The sequence below is a fragment of the Eptesicus fuscus genome, chromosome 6, assembly GCF_027574615.1.
Source record: "Eptesicus fuscus isolate TK198812 chromosome 6, DD_ASM_mEF_20220401, whole genome shotgun sequence".
Classification (NCBI taxonomy): Eukaryota; Metazoa; Chordata; class Mammalia; order Chiroptera; family Vespertilionidae; genus Eptesicus; species Eptesicus fuscus.
Window position 1 is genome coordinate 32,606,613 of NC_072478.1, and position 14,796 is coordinate 32,621,408.

Consider the following 14,796-nt stretch of genomic DNA (forward strand, 5'->3'; position numbering starts at 1 on the left):
TGCTCTGTGGCAGAGTTTACAAAGAAATGAAGTACAGTTTGGTAAATATTGGTAGTGTATGTAATGAGTCACCAGTGAAGATGTGATTAACCCCAGCAGCAGAGTTATAAGCATCATATTATTAACATTAGTACTGATGGAGACCAACTTGTAGACTTAACTAGAAAACCTTCACAGAAAACTAGTGAGCTTTTCTTTTTTAAACTCAACAAATATTTATTGAGCTTCTACTCTGTACCACTCATTGTGGTAGACACTGAGGGATACAGTAATTAACAAGAGAGATGTGGTCCTAGCCCTTTTAATAATGCATTAGGAGACCATTATTGACAGACTAAATACTCACAGCATGTACCAAGATTTGCATATGTGCTTGATGTTTGAAGATCTCGAGTTAGTAGAATATGAACTTGTAAATATACTACTTCTGATATAGTTGCCTTTTGGTAGAGGAAGCCTCCATGGACTATGTGGTTTCAGTGATAGGAAGAATCTAAAAATGGTCTTTAAACTTTGAAAACCTGTGTACATAGAAATCCCAATCATAATAGTGCCTCATCCAAATATTCCATTTTATTGGTTTCAACTTTGACATGTCATCCACTAGAAGGTAAGACAAACCTTATAGTTCTCTTTTAAGACTATCCTACAAGTATCATCTTTGGGGTAATAGAAACCCTATTCATGTCCTTGAAACATAACTATATCCCAGATTTGCTCTGTAGTATCACTGTGAAGAAATTTAATTTGTAAGATAACCTTTCAGCTTGGACAATATTATGTAAATATCATGTTTTTTTGTCAAATGTTATCAGAATTAATTTGAATTTTTAAAAAGCAATTAGAGAGTCATTTATCCATATCCTACGTAGTTTGATGGGCTCTCACTAAAACAAGCCTAAGACACAGGAAGTAAAATGCTAGGTTTAAGAGAAAGTAGTAAGTACTCCTAAGTGCAAGGTATTGTGTATTTCCTTCTCAGGGGGGTATCAGGATACTCCCCAACCAGTGCACCTCTGATTTTCCCAGAACCTATGCTGTTGTCTGTGGTTGTTTTGCTCTTTGTTGACATTTCCCCCTGGGAGGATGACTTCTCATTTTAATATATTTTTATTGATTTCAGAGAGGAAGGGAGAGGGAGATAGAAACATCAATGATGAGAGAATCATTGATCGGCTGCCTCCTGGAGGCCCCCTACTGGGGACCAAGCCTGCAACCCAGGCATGTGCCCTTGACCAGAATTGAACCCAGGACCCTTCAGTCCCCAGGCTGACACTTTGTCCACTGAGCCAAACCAGCTAGAGCACAACTTCTCATTTTAGATACAGACTCTATATCAGGAGTCCTCAAACTTTTTAAACAGGGGGCTAGTTCACTGTCCCTCAGACCGTTGGAGGGCTGGACTATAGTTTAAAAAAAACTATGAACAAATTCCTATGCACACTGCACATATCTTATTTTGAAGTAAAAAAACAAAACGGCAAAAACACCCGCATGTGGCCCGAGGGCCGTAGTTTGAGGAGGCCTGCTCTATATCCTTTTAGACAAGAAGGAGTCATCTTTTCAGAGGTATAGTATTGATCATGGGAAAAACCATACAGGAGACAATAGATTGGTTTTATCAAACATACTCTATTGATCTTCACATTATAGTAAACTAGAGGCCCGGTGCACGAGATTTGTACACTGGATGGGGGCGTCCCTCAGCCTGGCCTGCACCCTCTCACAGTCCGGGACCCCTCACTCCTTACCGCCCACCTGCAGTGGAGGCAGGAGAGGCTCCCGCCACTGCCGCTACAATTGCCAGTCGTGAGCCCAGCTTCTGACTCAGCAGTGCTCCCCCTGTGGGAGCACACTGACCACCAGGGGGCAGCTCCTGCGTTGAGCATCTGCACCCTGGTGATCAGTGCGTGTCATAGTGACCGGTTGTTCTGCAGTTCAGTTGATTTGCATATTATGCTTTTATTATATAGGATTTTTGGTCAGCAGTGTCAGATTGGTAAGTGGCCATCTTATAATTCAGTGCTTCGTATTTAAAAATAGGCTCCCTGCCTCAGGACAACTTGTACACTAATTATAAGAAACTTAACAGTCCCCGATCACCTTACAAATCTTTTATAAACCTACTTGCTACCAGCAAAGGCTGACAAAAAATGGATAGGAAGATATACAATGAGTGGCCAGATTATTATGATCTCTGAACGCATAATAATCTGGCCACTCAGTGTGTATATATAGCATGAATTCGTGCATGGGTGGGGTCCAGCCAGCCTGGCCAGCGGGAGAGGACATGGGCGGTTGGCCGGCCTGCCTGCTGGTCCAACTCCTGGTTGAGGAGACAATTTGCATATTAGCCTTTTATTATATAGGGTATACTGAGTGGCCAGATTATTATGCATTCAGAGATCATAATAATCTGGCCAATCAGTATATATAGGTGCTCCCCAGCCAGAGTGAAAAAGGTGCAGCAAGGGGCACAACACAGCTTCAGTGCCTTGATAGTGTGCATCTGGTGGCCACTCACTCTCTAAGGTACCAGTGTCTCCACTGGCATGAGTGTCCCATGATTACCACTGACATTGGATGGTTTCAGTGGGAAATAGGAAGTCCAGGGACCACCAAAACCAAACACTGCCCTCTTGTGAATGTTCTTTTTCTTCCTTATTAAAACAAAACCGAGGGTTGAACATTTAATGAATTCATTGGTATGCAGTCAAGAGACACATTTCAAAAGAAATACTGATTCTCAGTTGTTATTTTCTATTGTTGATACTCTTACATATGTCCCTCATATTCTTCTTCCTTTGCCCACCTCCACCCAGCCCCCACCTCCTCTGGCTTAGATTTTGTTCATTTTATTTTTTTGTCTGACAACTCCAGAAAATGGTTTGTAGCCTTCTTTTCATGTCTTCATAGAAAAACTAATGACTGAAAGGTAATACATATTAGGAAACTTGCTCTATAGTTGTCACAGCAGTCTCTCCTATGGACGGCCCTCATTTAGGGCTGCACATTACTGGATAGGTGATAGTAACCCTGTGTTATTTTCTAAAATGTGCTTAACAACTCAGCTCCTAAATTCATTGTTACCCCTGGGACCTTTTGGTCAAGTAGCAAGTAGGGTCTAGTGGCTGTTAGCATGCTGTGAGTAAATAAAATATTTAACATAGAATCTTTGCAGTGAAGGACCTGGGAGATGAAAATGTTATGTTAGGGCACTTTCAGACATGGTGTCCATAATTCTCTCATGGATGGATTTTTCTTTTTTAAATGTGAAGAAAGGCATCTTACCACCCTGATGAGAATTTGGAAGCCTTTATTTGGTGCTAGTGTCTGAAGATTATTGTCAACTTTTCTATGACAGGTTAACTGCATTATATACATAGTCTTTAACCATGTATGATGTGTTTTGAGGGAGAAGCCCCAGGGTTTATTTAATTCTCTGCCCAGTGGAAAGGCCGTCAGTGTTGTGCTGTCTCCAAAAGCAATCAAATCCCCTTTCCCAGGAGGAAACACCCATGGTGTGATGTAGCTGTGGTCTGGGCTGTCATAAGTTTCTTGTTGCCATATCTTTGCTTCCAGAAGCTCTTGTGAAATTTACCGGAGTTTAATGATTCATTACAACTTAAAGGAAGTCTGAAACAATATCATGTCTTAGCTGAATAATGGCTGTTCCTCTGAGCCAATGAATTGAGTCAGGAAACCTGAGTTCTACATGGTGTGACCTTGAGCAAGTCAAGTCTCCTCTCTGGCTCTTCATCTGTAAAGTTCATGTCCTCATCTGCAAAATAAAGGGGCAGATTTGGTAATGCTTCTTTCCACTTTAAAGTTCTGTTTGTTTGTTTGTTTATTTATTTATTTATTTGCATTTTTCTAGATCATCTTTATGTGGAGATTTTTTAGGGGGAAAAGATGGGTAATGCGAAACATTTTTGTATTAAAACAAATGCAAATAATATTGAATAGAATATAAAATTTACATTACGTTTTGAGACGAAGAGACATCAAAGACATTTCAGGGTAAGCTACTGTGAGCTTCAGGCTGTATTCCTAAACCCTGGGTGAGGAGACCCCTGCATGCTCACTCAGATATTACGGGGGCTGCTTCTTTGATAGAGAAGTCTGAGAAGCAGCTTCCTGGTCTCTCCTGTTATGCTCAGCACCTTGTGAGCATCAATGGGAAGTGGTTTATTCATAGGCTTAACTCCATGTCTGTGTTTGGGACTGAGGTCTATGGTAGAGTTTTACAGAATTGCTGGAATGTGACAAGGTTGAGGAGTTAGGTCCTGGATATATACAGAAAGAAGTCTCATCTTCCTTCCACCAAGTTACCAAGGAGACAACACAAGAGATGGTGGCTCCTTCTGCTGTGACCCTCATCACACATCCTTTCCACACGATCACTCTGAGGTCCATGGTATAATTCATTGGCAGAGAATCCAAATACTGTGGACTTTGTGACTCCCTAGTAACCACCTATCGGAAAGAAGGGTATACTATCATTTTTTTTTCCAGTTTTATTCCTTGCCTCCTATGTGACATCATTTCTTTGTGGCTCTGTAACTCGCTGGCCTACCTCGTTAGTACCTATGCACTGGATGGTGGGGTTTCCACCGTAATGAAATGAGTTCTTCCCAGATGGTCACAGGATTTTTTGCCAGTTTGTTGACCTATCCTTTTGTGTTTGTCTCTGGGTTCGATTCTTTGTCGAGATCTACTCTGTGGTTTATCTACATCCGTGTGTAATGAGCTATGTTATGGGATTCCGTTGCATTTATGAATTAGGATTCCAAAATTCAACTTCTCATATCTGAATCCTTTTATCTGTTCATAGTCTAGTACTAATTTTTCTACTTAAAAGTCTTCTTTTCACAGTCTTTTTTCCCCCCTAAAACATTTAAGAAGCTACAAAGCCATGGAAACTTACAGCTTCGTCTATAATAGGACACATTTATATTTTAGTTTTTTTCTTATACTCACATGAACCTTCCAAAAAGCTGATTTGGAGAGAGCTATTATTTTTAAGTCTGTAGAATTAAAATTGAACACTTATTTATTAAAAAATTACATTAGTGCAGAACATCTTTTGTTCAGTGTACTACCGTGTGTCTGCAAAACAATTTTTTAAAGTGTAAGTTTGTTACCAAAAGGCATTAAGATAAAATTTATTTTTTAAAATAAATTTATGCAATTCTATTTTGTTCATGCTTTGAGACAATAAGCATTATGTTTAAATAATGTTTTTTAATTACAAAATTAGCAGATACTTATGTAAAATATGGCAAAATACAAAAAAGTAAGAAACTTCAAATACCCCTTCACACCACCCTTTAGAGATAATCATTAACATTTTCATGTATTTATTTTCAGTCATTTTTCTATGTTATGTACATATCTATATGTCTTTTTAAACAAGTTATACAGTTTTGTATTTAGTATTATTTATATGCTCTTTGAAAACATGATTTTTAATGATTAAATCCATTTTAAGAATGTACTATAATTTATTACCTAGTACCCTGCAGTTGGACATTTAAGTTGACAACTGTAATTATTTGGGTCCTAACTTCATAACAGTATGTTGCCAGTTTATAGACAGATACAGGGATGGTGAAAGAGAGAAACCTATTTTGAAAAGCAGTTATAAAATTAATCAGAGGTAGGTTTCTGTAATATTGCATAACCCAATTTTGCTTTATTTTGGGTAATATTTTTATTGTAAACTACTTAGAAAACATAATGTATAAAGAAGAAACTGTTTCCATTCATAAATAACCACTGAAAATATTTTGGTGCATTAAGTGTTTCTATATGCATCTATGTGTTTTAAACATACTAGTAGTTAGAATAACTCATATATGGTTTTCTAATCTGCCTTTTTCATTGACATATCCCATGTCTTGAGGTGCTCTTTGAAAATGTGATTTATAATGGCTCCCTCTTTCTTCTTCAAATAAACTATACCATAATTTATTTAGCCATTATTACTTTACTAGACATTTAAATTCTTCCCAGTTTTGTCCTTTTAAATAATACTGACATGAACACCCTGGTACTTACCTTTTTTCTTTAAGAGCAATGATATGTTTGGCATATTACCACCACCTCCTTCCACAAAGCTGAACTTATCCACATAACTAATGGTGGCCTTGAGCATATACTGCTCCTCTCACCAGAGCCTGCTTCTCCTCCCACCCCCCATGCCTACTGTAATCATCTTTTTGGTGAGGGAAAATCAGCTTTGTAGGTGAGAAGCAGAGTTTTATTTTTGTCCATATATAAGCTTCTGTTTCTAGTGAGGCTAAACATTTTTGTACAATTATTAACCATTCATACTTCATCTTCTGGTGTTTATTCTTTTCCCTTACCCATTTTTCTATTGTATATTTATAATTTCTTACTTAGGTGTAGATCAACTCCTTATAGAATGAAACCATTAACTCTTTCTGTTTTACATTTGCATGTATTGCAATTTATTGCATTTTTATTTAAATGTAGATAAATCCAGTGCTCTATTCTTTCTGGACTTCCTCCATTACTTGTTTCTCCAGATGTTTTCTTCTAGTTTGTTTTTCTTTCAATGATTTCACTTTTACATTTAACCCTAATACATCGGGTTCATAAGGTTGAGATCTAATTGGTCTTAATTTTCAGGTAGCCAATTTTCCATTCCTCCTTAGATTTAAGATTCTTTCTTGCATGTAAATTTATTTTATATGTTGGTTCTATTGACCTTATCAATTCTTAAACAAAAGTTTTGACTATTATAACTTTATAATTTCATTATATTTGACAAGATAGGGCCAATTTATTACTATTTCTTTTCACAATGTTCTTGTCCATTTTTATCTGGTTTTCCAGGTGAATTTTAAAATTATATTGTTGACTTATACCACTCCCACTAGGAAAAAAAAAGTGTTTTAATTCGGTTAAAGTACATTAAGCCTAAAAATTTATCTGGGAAGAAATGACATTGTCATATTATTCACTCTTACCTAGTAATACTAGGTGCATCGGTTAATAATGCGGATTTTGTAATCAAAGAAAACTCAATAATTTCAAGAGAAACATTAAAAGTGCCTTATTCAAAATAATGTCCATCGCTAGCTACACATTTCCCCCATCTTTCAGGTAATTTTTGGATACCGTCCCAATAGAATTTTTCTTGTTTTGAGGCAAACCATTCAGAGACCCAGTTTTCCACTTCTTTGTACGTTTTGAAGTGCTACTCAGAAAGTGAGTGTGCCATCCATCTGAACAAGTGGTAACCTGAAGGAACAAGGTCTGGTGAATACAGCGGGTGGGTTAATACTTCCCAGGCAAGATCTTTTAATGTGTCTTTAACTGGTTTTGAAGTGTGTGATGGTGCGTCATCATGAAGCAAAATTACTTTGCCATGTCTTCTGGCACATTCTGGTCGTTTCACGATCAAAGCGTGGTTCAGTTTGATTATTTATTGTTGGTAGCGATCAGTACTAATAGTTTCACCTGGTTTTAGAAGCTCATAATACACCGCACCTTCCTGATTCCACCAAACGCAGAGCATTGTCTTCTTTCTGAAGTGATTTGGCCTTGCAGTTGATGTTGATGGTTGACCTGGATCAACCCATGATTTTGTGCATTTGGGATTCTCAAAATAAATCCACTTTTCATCGCCAGTCACAATTCAATGCAAAACAAGACTTTCTTTCGTGTCTTTGAAGCAACATTTTACTGATGACTTTTTGGTTTTCCATTTGTCTTTCGTTCAGTTGATGTGACACCCATTTTCCTTCCTTTAAAATCTTTCCCATTGCTTGTAAATGATCGGAAATTGTTTGCTGAGCAACGTTTAATCTTTCTGCAAGTTGTTTTTGACACGCATCTTCTTCCAATAATGCTTGTAATTATTGGTCTTCAAACTTTTTCGGTTGACCTGGACGTTGTCTTTCACATCGAAATCATCACCTTTAAAGCATTTAAACCAGCGTTCACAAGTACCTTGAGATAGAGCATGTTCACCATAAGCTTCCCGAAGTATTCAGCAGCACTTTTCTTCAAAATAAATGAATTAAAACTTCCCGCAAATGCTCTTTTCTTGGCACAAAATTCAACATTTTTAAGTGTAAAAATATCTATGATGTTAACACCTTCAGAAATGAAGTTTTGAAGCTTGTTGTCAGTACAACAAAATAGCATACATATCAAATCGCATATATATCAACATAAGTGTAACTCCATCTATTGAAAAAATCCGTATTATTAACCGGTACACCTAGTATGTAAGATGCCTCTTCATTTCTTGTATCTTTTTTATACCTTTCATATTTTTGCATGGTTTATATATATTTCTTGTTAGGTATTTTTAGTTCTCATTTTTCTTGCTCTCATGAACATACATATTATTTATTTTGTCGAACTGGTTATTACTTATACATGGGAAAGTTTTAATATTTTTGTGTATTTAGTATCCAACCACTGATTATTTTTAAGTGTTTCAATTTATCCCTTGGTTTTCTGATAAAGTATAATATGCAAATGATAGTTTTGTGGCCCTCCTTACCAGTTTGTTTCTTAATTCTGTTTCATGTCTTATTGTACTAACTAGGACTTTCAGAAAAATGTTAAATTGTAGCAAGAGAAAAAGTTGTATTAGGGGTAGTGAGCTCTGTTGCCTTGCTTCTGATTCAATAGGGCTGCTGCTAGAATTTTATTTTGTTAACATTACCAGTTACTGTTTTTCCAATATTTTGTGAAATTTTTATACAGTGAAGCTGAAATAATTTTAGTTGCCACTTAGATTCTATCATTAACATTTTACTATACTTGTTTTTTTAATTTTAGTAATTTTTATTTTTCAACTACAGTTGACATATAACACTATATTAGCTTTAGGTGTTCATCATAATGATTAGACATTTATATAATCTTCAACATGATCTCCCTGGTAAGTCTAGGACCCATCTGACCCCATATAGTTATTATAATATTATCGACTATATTCCCTATGTTGTACTTTACATCTCTGTGACTATTTTTTAATTTTATTTTTCAGTTAGTTGACATACAGCATTATATTAGTTTTAGGTATACAACATAGTAATTAGACATTTATATAACTTATGAAGTGGTCACTTCGATAAGTCTAGCACACATCTGACACTATACATAGTTATTACATTATTATTGACTGTGTTCCCTATGCTGTACTTTACATCCCTATGACTATTTTTATAACTGGCAATTTGTTATAACCAGTGTTTTAAACTCTGTGTCTGATAGATGGCATGCTTCTATTTTGTTTAGTTCTTTTTCTGGAGTTTTGGCTTTTTTTTTTTTTTTTCATTTGTATTTGGCTGCCTGCCTGTGTTAGGTAGACCTGCTACATCTCCAGATGAGAGAAGTGGCCTTTTGTGGGTGTCCTGGGAGGCCGAGTGGTGCAGCCCCCCTAGCCAGCTTAGTTAGCTAGGTGCTCCGGTGGTGTCCCTTACGTGGGTTCTGTATGCCCTTCTGCTGTAGTTGAACCTGGATTGCTGTTTGGCACATTAGTTGGTGGGATTGACCCTCATGCTGCCTGGCTGTGAGGGCTGACGGTGACTATAATGAATGAGCTGTTGTGTGGGAGTTGCTTTAGCGGGGCTCTGTTAGTTGTGGAGCTGGTTGGATGGTGTTCTGGTGTGGTCTGAAGCCAGCCACTGGGTGTGTGGGCTGTGGAACCTCCTTGGAGGGGCTTCGGTACAGGTCAGAGTCAGCCTCTCCTTGTGCCTGGCTTAGGGCTGGCTGGCTGGTAGTAGCTGCAACATTTTCTGCCACTTGTGCTGGGCTTGAAGGCACTTGGGAGGGGCTGTTCCGAGAACCAAAGCCAGCTGCCACTAGTGTCAGGCTTAGTACCCATTGGTGGGCGCCACTATGTGAGCTGAGGCCAGCCACCATTTATGCCAAGTTTCTAGCCACTTAATTAGGCTCCATTCCAAGCCAAAACTGGTCCCTCCTTACGCTAGGCTTGGGGCTACCTGATGGGGGAGTCACAGTGTCAGTTGAGACTAGTCGCTGTTTTGGGGGGGCTTGGGGTAGCTTAGCAGGAGGTACAGGGCACACCAAGTCCAGCTGCTGCTTATTTGGGGTTTGTGGACCTTTGAGAGATTTTTGGGAATGTCCGAGGCAGGCGGCTCCTTGTGCGGAGGAACTGCTGGAAGAGGTTCTGCCCGTGATAGTTTGGTATCAAGGAATCACCAGAGCAGGGTGAATAGTGTTAGCTAGCTTAATGGAGAGCTCAGATTTGGCACCCATCTGTGTTGGGCCGACTGAGTTGTGGGAGGGTTCAACGAAGGAACAGTGGCATTAGCCAGCATTTCTGTCTCCAGAATGAACTGTTCCAACCCTTTCTCCTCCAGCCCTCTCCCTGCAGCTAGTCATTTTACTTCCTCCCTGTGTTCCTGGCTTTTGAACTGCTGTCCCTTTGCAGGAGCTCAGGAAGGGGGTTTGTGAGCAAGTGTGCTGTGCTCGGGCCTTTGAGGAGATGCCTATGTCTATAGCAGCCCTCCATCTCACCCAGAGTCCCTGTTGATTTTCACAATAAGTGCCAGTGCTCCAGGCTGACACCCCTTGCTCTTCCGGGGGCGTATCTCTGCAGCTGAGATATCCCTCCTGATTCTTAACTGCCACATGTGGGTTTGGCTCTTACCCATTCTGAGTTTGAATCCCCCCTCCCAATCATGGCTGCTTCTTTATATCCTTAGTTGTAGGACTTCTGTTCAGTGGATCTCAATGAGGGTGGTTCTATAACTTAATTGTAGCTTTGATGTGGTCGTGGAGGAGGCAGGCAGAGCATTAACCTACTCTGCCATCTTGACCAGAAGTCTTCACTGTACATGCTTTATTACATATCTCTGAGCAGATTTTTGTTGACTCATACCAATATGGATAACCTGTGTGGTGTGTTACAGAAATATTTATCTGTACTTAGTGTTCCAAGATTTCATTTTATTTATTTTTTTAATAAATCTTTATTGTTCAGATTATTACAGTTGTTCCTCTTTTTTCCCCCGATAGCTCCTCTCCACCCAGATCCCACCCCACCCCATGCCCTTACTCCCCCCCATTGTCCTCATCCATAGGTGTAAGATTTTTGTTCAATCTCTTCCCACATCTCCCACACCCCCTTCCCCCGAGAATTGTCAGTCCACTCCCTTTCTATGCCCCTGATTCTATTATATTCACCAGTTTATTCTGTTCTTCAGATTTTTTATTCACTTGATTTTTAGGTTCATTTGTTGATAGATATGTATTTGTTGTCACTTTGTTGTTCATAAGTTTTATCTTTACCTTTTTCTTCCTCTTCTTAGAGAATACCCTTCAGCATTTCATATAATACTGGTTTGGTGGTGATGAACTCCTTTAGCTTTTTCTTGTCTGTGAAGCTCTTTATCTGACCTTCAATTCTGAATGATAGCTTTGCTGGGTAGAGTAATCTTGGTTGTAGGTTCTTGCTATTCATCCCTTTGTGTATTTCTTGCCACTCCCTTCTGGCCTGCATCGTTTCTGTTGTGAAATCAGCTGATAGTCGTATGGGTACTCCCTTGTAGTTAACTGTTTTTCTCTTGCTGCTTTTAATATTCTCTTTTTGTCTTTTGCTCTTAGCATTTTAATTATGATATGTCTTGGTGTGGTCCTCTTTAGATTCCTCTTGTTTGGAGTTCTCTGTGCTTCCTGTACTTGTATATTTCTTTCACCAGGTAGGGTAAGTTTACTGTCATTATTTCTTCAAATATGTTTTCAATATCTTGCTCTCTCTCTTCTTCTGGCACCCCCATAATTCATATGTTGGTACGCTTGAAGTTGTCCCAGAGGCTCCTTCCACTATCTTCATATTTTTGGATTCTTTTTTCTTTTCTGGTTGGGTGTTTTTTGCTTCTTCATATTTCAAATCTTTGACTTGATTCTTGGGATCCTCTAGTCTGCTGTATATTATTATTATTATTATTATTATTATTATTTTGTATATTATTCTTTATTTCAGTCAGTGTATGCTTAATTTCTGATTGGTTCTTTTTCATATCCTTGAGGGTCTCACTAAATTTCTCAGAGGTTTCTAGAAGATTCTTGAGTAACCTTATAACTGTAGTTTTGAACTCTACATCCAGTATTTTGCTTTCATCCATTTCTTTCATTTGTGACTTGTTTCTTTGTCTCCGCATTTTGGCTGCTCCCTGTGTTTGTTTTCCTCAGTGTTCCAAGATTTTAAAACACCAGTGATGCACTAGTTGCTGAAGATGCAGATGAATACAGTACTTTCTTAGCCCATTTGTTATCAAAGAGTAGCCAATTTAAAAAAAAGTTCAGGAAAGCTTTGAAATGAGAAGTTTTGATAAAACTGTTCAAATGAAGAATAGTGTTAACCATCAAAAAGAGGCAAGAAGTCCAATTTGGATTATAAGGAAAAAGAGTAAAGTTAGAATTTTTCAGTATTTGACCAGATTTTCTAGTAATAAATTGCCTTATTTGGCCGACAGACTGTTACTTTCAGAAATAGCTGTTTACTTCAGTCTACTTGCCAGGTGGATGCCTGTAGTAAAATTAAGTCCATCAAGGTATGACAGTGAATCACATTATCTCTAAGACCATTCCCTTATTTTTTGTACTGACTATTTACCTGGTGTATTAGTTTCCTAGGGGAGACATAACAAATCTCCACAAACTGATGGCTTGAAATAACAGAAGGATTTTCGCTCCCCGTTCTGGAGGCCAGAATCTGAAATCCAGGCATCAGCAGAGTCAGTTCCCTCGGGGCCCCTGGCCGTTGCCACCACGCCGTGGCTTACAGATGCATTCCTCCAGTGTCTGCTTCCGCTTCTACCTTGTCCTCTTTCTGCTTGTGTTCTTTTCTTTTCTTGTAAGGACACACTCATTGTATTTAGGGCCCAGTGTGACCTCATCTTATCCTTACCCTAACCGGGTTTGCACAGACCCTATCCTACATAATAAAAAGGTAATATGCAAATTGCATCACTCTGCTATGCCCACGATTGGGCTGGCTGGAGGCGCGGGGGCGGGACTCAGGGTAGCCGATTGGACTCAGAGTCCCCGCCCCCTGCTCCTCTCACCGGCCTAAACGGCCAGAGCTGCAGGAGGACCCGTGGGGTCGGCGGAAGGCGCCAGTGGTGGAACTCGGGGTAGCCGATTGCGTGGCTGCCGGCATCAGTTTTCCGCCAGTACCAGTTTTCCTCTGGCCAGCTGCCAATCGGAGCGCCTCCAGCCAGAGCCATCGGCCACTCCGAGTCCCGCCCCCAGCCTTCAGGAGGCGCTCCGATCGGCAGGTGGCCAATCGCGCTGGCTGGAGGCACTCCGATCCGCGGATGGCCAGAGGCCAGAGATCGCGCTGGCGGGAGGTACTCCTATCGGCGGGTGGCCAGAGGAAAACTGGTGCTGGTGGAAAACTGGTGCTGGCAGCCAGGTGAAGGAAAGTCTATTGCACAAAACTTCGTGCAACGGGCTTCTAGTTTCCAAATAAGATTACTTCCTGAAGTTCTAGGGGGACATGAATTCTCAGGTAACACTATTCAGCCTGCTGCACCCAACAACTTCCTACACAAGCAGTAGTTGAAAGAGCAAGGACCTGGGATTCAAGAGGCTTGTCTCTGGTCCTAGCCAGCTCTATAAACTCTGGGGAAGCTTGTCATTGTCCCAGTTCTCAAATGCGGAGGTTGATCAGTGAGTAATCTTCCAAGATTCCTATTTGTCCTGAAGTCCAGGTTAAATGAGGAGGAGTCATGTGCAGAGCTGATTTCTAGCTCCGCCCCTCTTACTTCTCTCTGGCCCCTGATTGTTTCTGTGCGGTTTTTAAATGTATGAAAAGTATCAGAGGGGCTTTGGCATCTTTGGATAAAATATAGAATATTACTATTCTTGTCTGTAAGTGAACTGAAGGTATTCCTTATGGATTAACAAAAGAGACTTGGTGTATTTAAAGAAGGTTTTCCCATTCCTTTTGTATTTGCCTCCACTGTTTAAAAACAAAAAGAGAGAGAAGAAAACATTTTAAATTACTTTGTTGCTGAAGATTATTTAACACTCTCAAATAGGAGCTGGGACAATTAGGTTCCAAAGTGTTTTAGTTTAATATTCTCTTTTTCAGTAATTGTACTAAGTGATGAAGAAATGCATATGATTGTAGATAGTGGGCAGTATCTGACAGACCTGATCTGAATTACTGGAATGGCAAGGTTTGAATCTCTCTTCAGGAGAGAGAGTTCACATAAAGGCACAGGAAAAAAAGAATGTTCGCTTGCATAGCATTATTCCTTGCTTAAGAGAGTCAGTCCCTATCTCGTCTGTGTGCTCACTAAGGCACAAAAGGAGGAATTTCTGGCTGCAATTTTTATAGACTTCAGTGTTATTGAAATGAAAGTGCTTCAAGGACATTTCCATTTGTTACTAGCTTATGGTTTCTCATTTCATGTAAATTATTTTGCCACTTTTCATTTTAATTCTTTGCTGTCATTGTCTGGCAAAACCATCATTTGGTTTCTCTCTGTGAAGATATTCACCGATTACTCAGCTGACAATGTCCTTTGTCTAAAAATGTGTAGTATCCTGTGGATTTATTTTATCACTTTTTTATTGTTACCTGTAGGTTTCTGTTTATATTTCTTCCCTTTTTTGTCTTGGAAAATGTCTAGGGCTATAAACATCCTTACATGGACAGAAGTATGTTTTGAAGAGTTCCAGTTCAGACACAGTCTCTTTAAGAGTCTTAGAGCCAAGTTCTACAATGTATCTACCTGATAGAACTACCTATTCTTTCAACATAAAGGTTAA

At 39.3% G+C, this 14,796-nt stretch overlaps 1 protein-coding gene and 1 pseudogene across 7 annotated transcripts in view; both read left to right on the forward strand.

Moving 5' to 3' along the window:
* Positions 1-14,796, forward strand: part of HMBOX1 (homeobox containing 1) — a 186,821-nt gene that overhangs the window by 149,959 nt on the left and 22,066 nt on the right. The gene's annotated exons all lie outside the window — the stretch shown is intronic.
* On the forward strand, positions 3,913-4,746 carry LOC103294368 (mitochondrial carrier homolog 2-like; annotated as a pseudogene).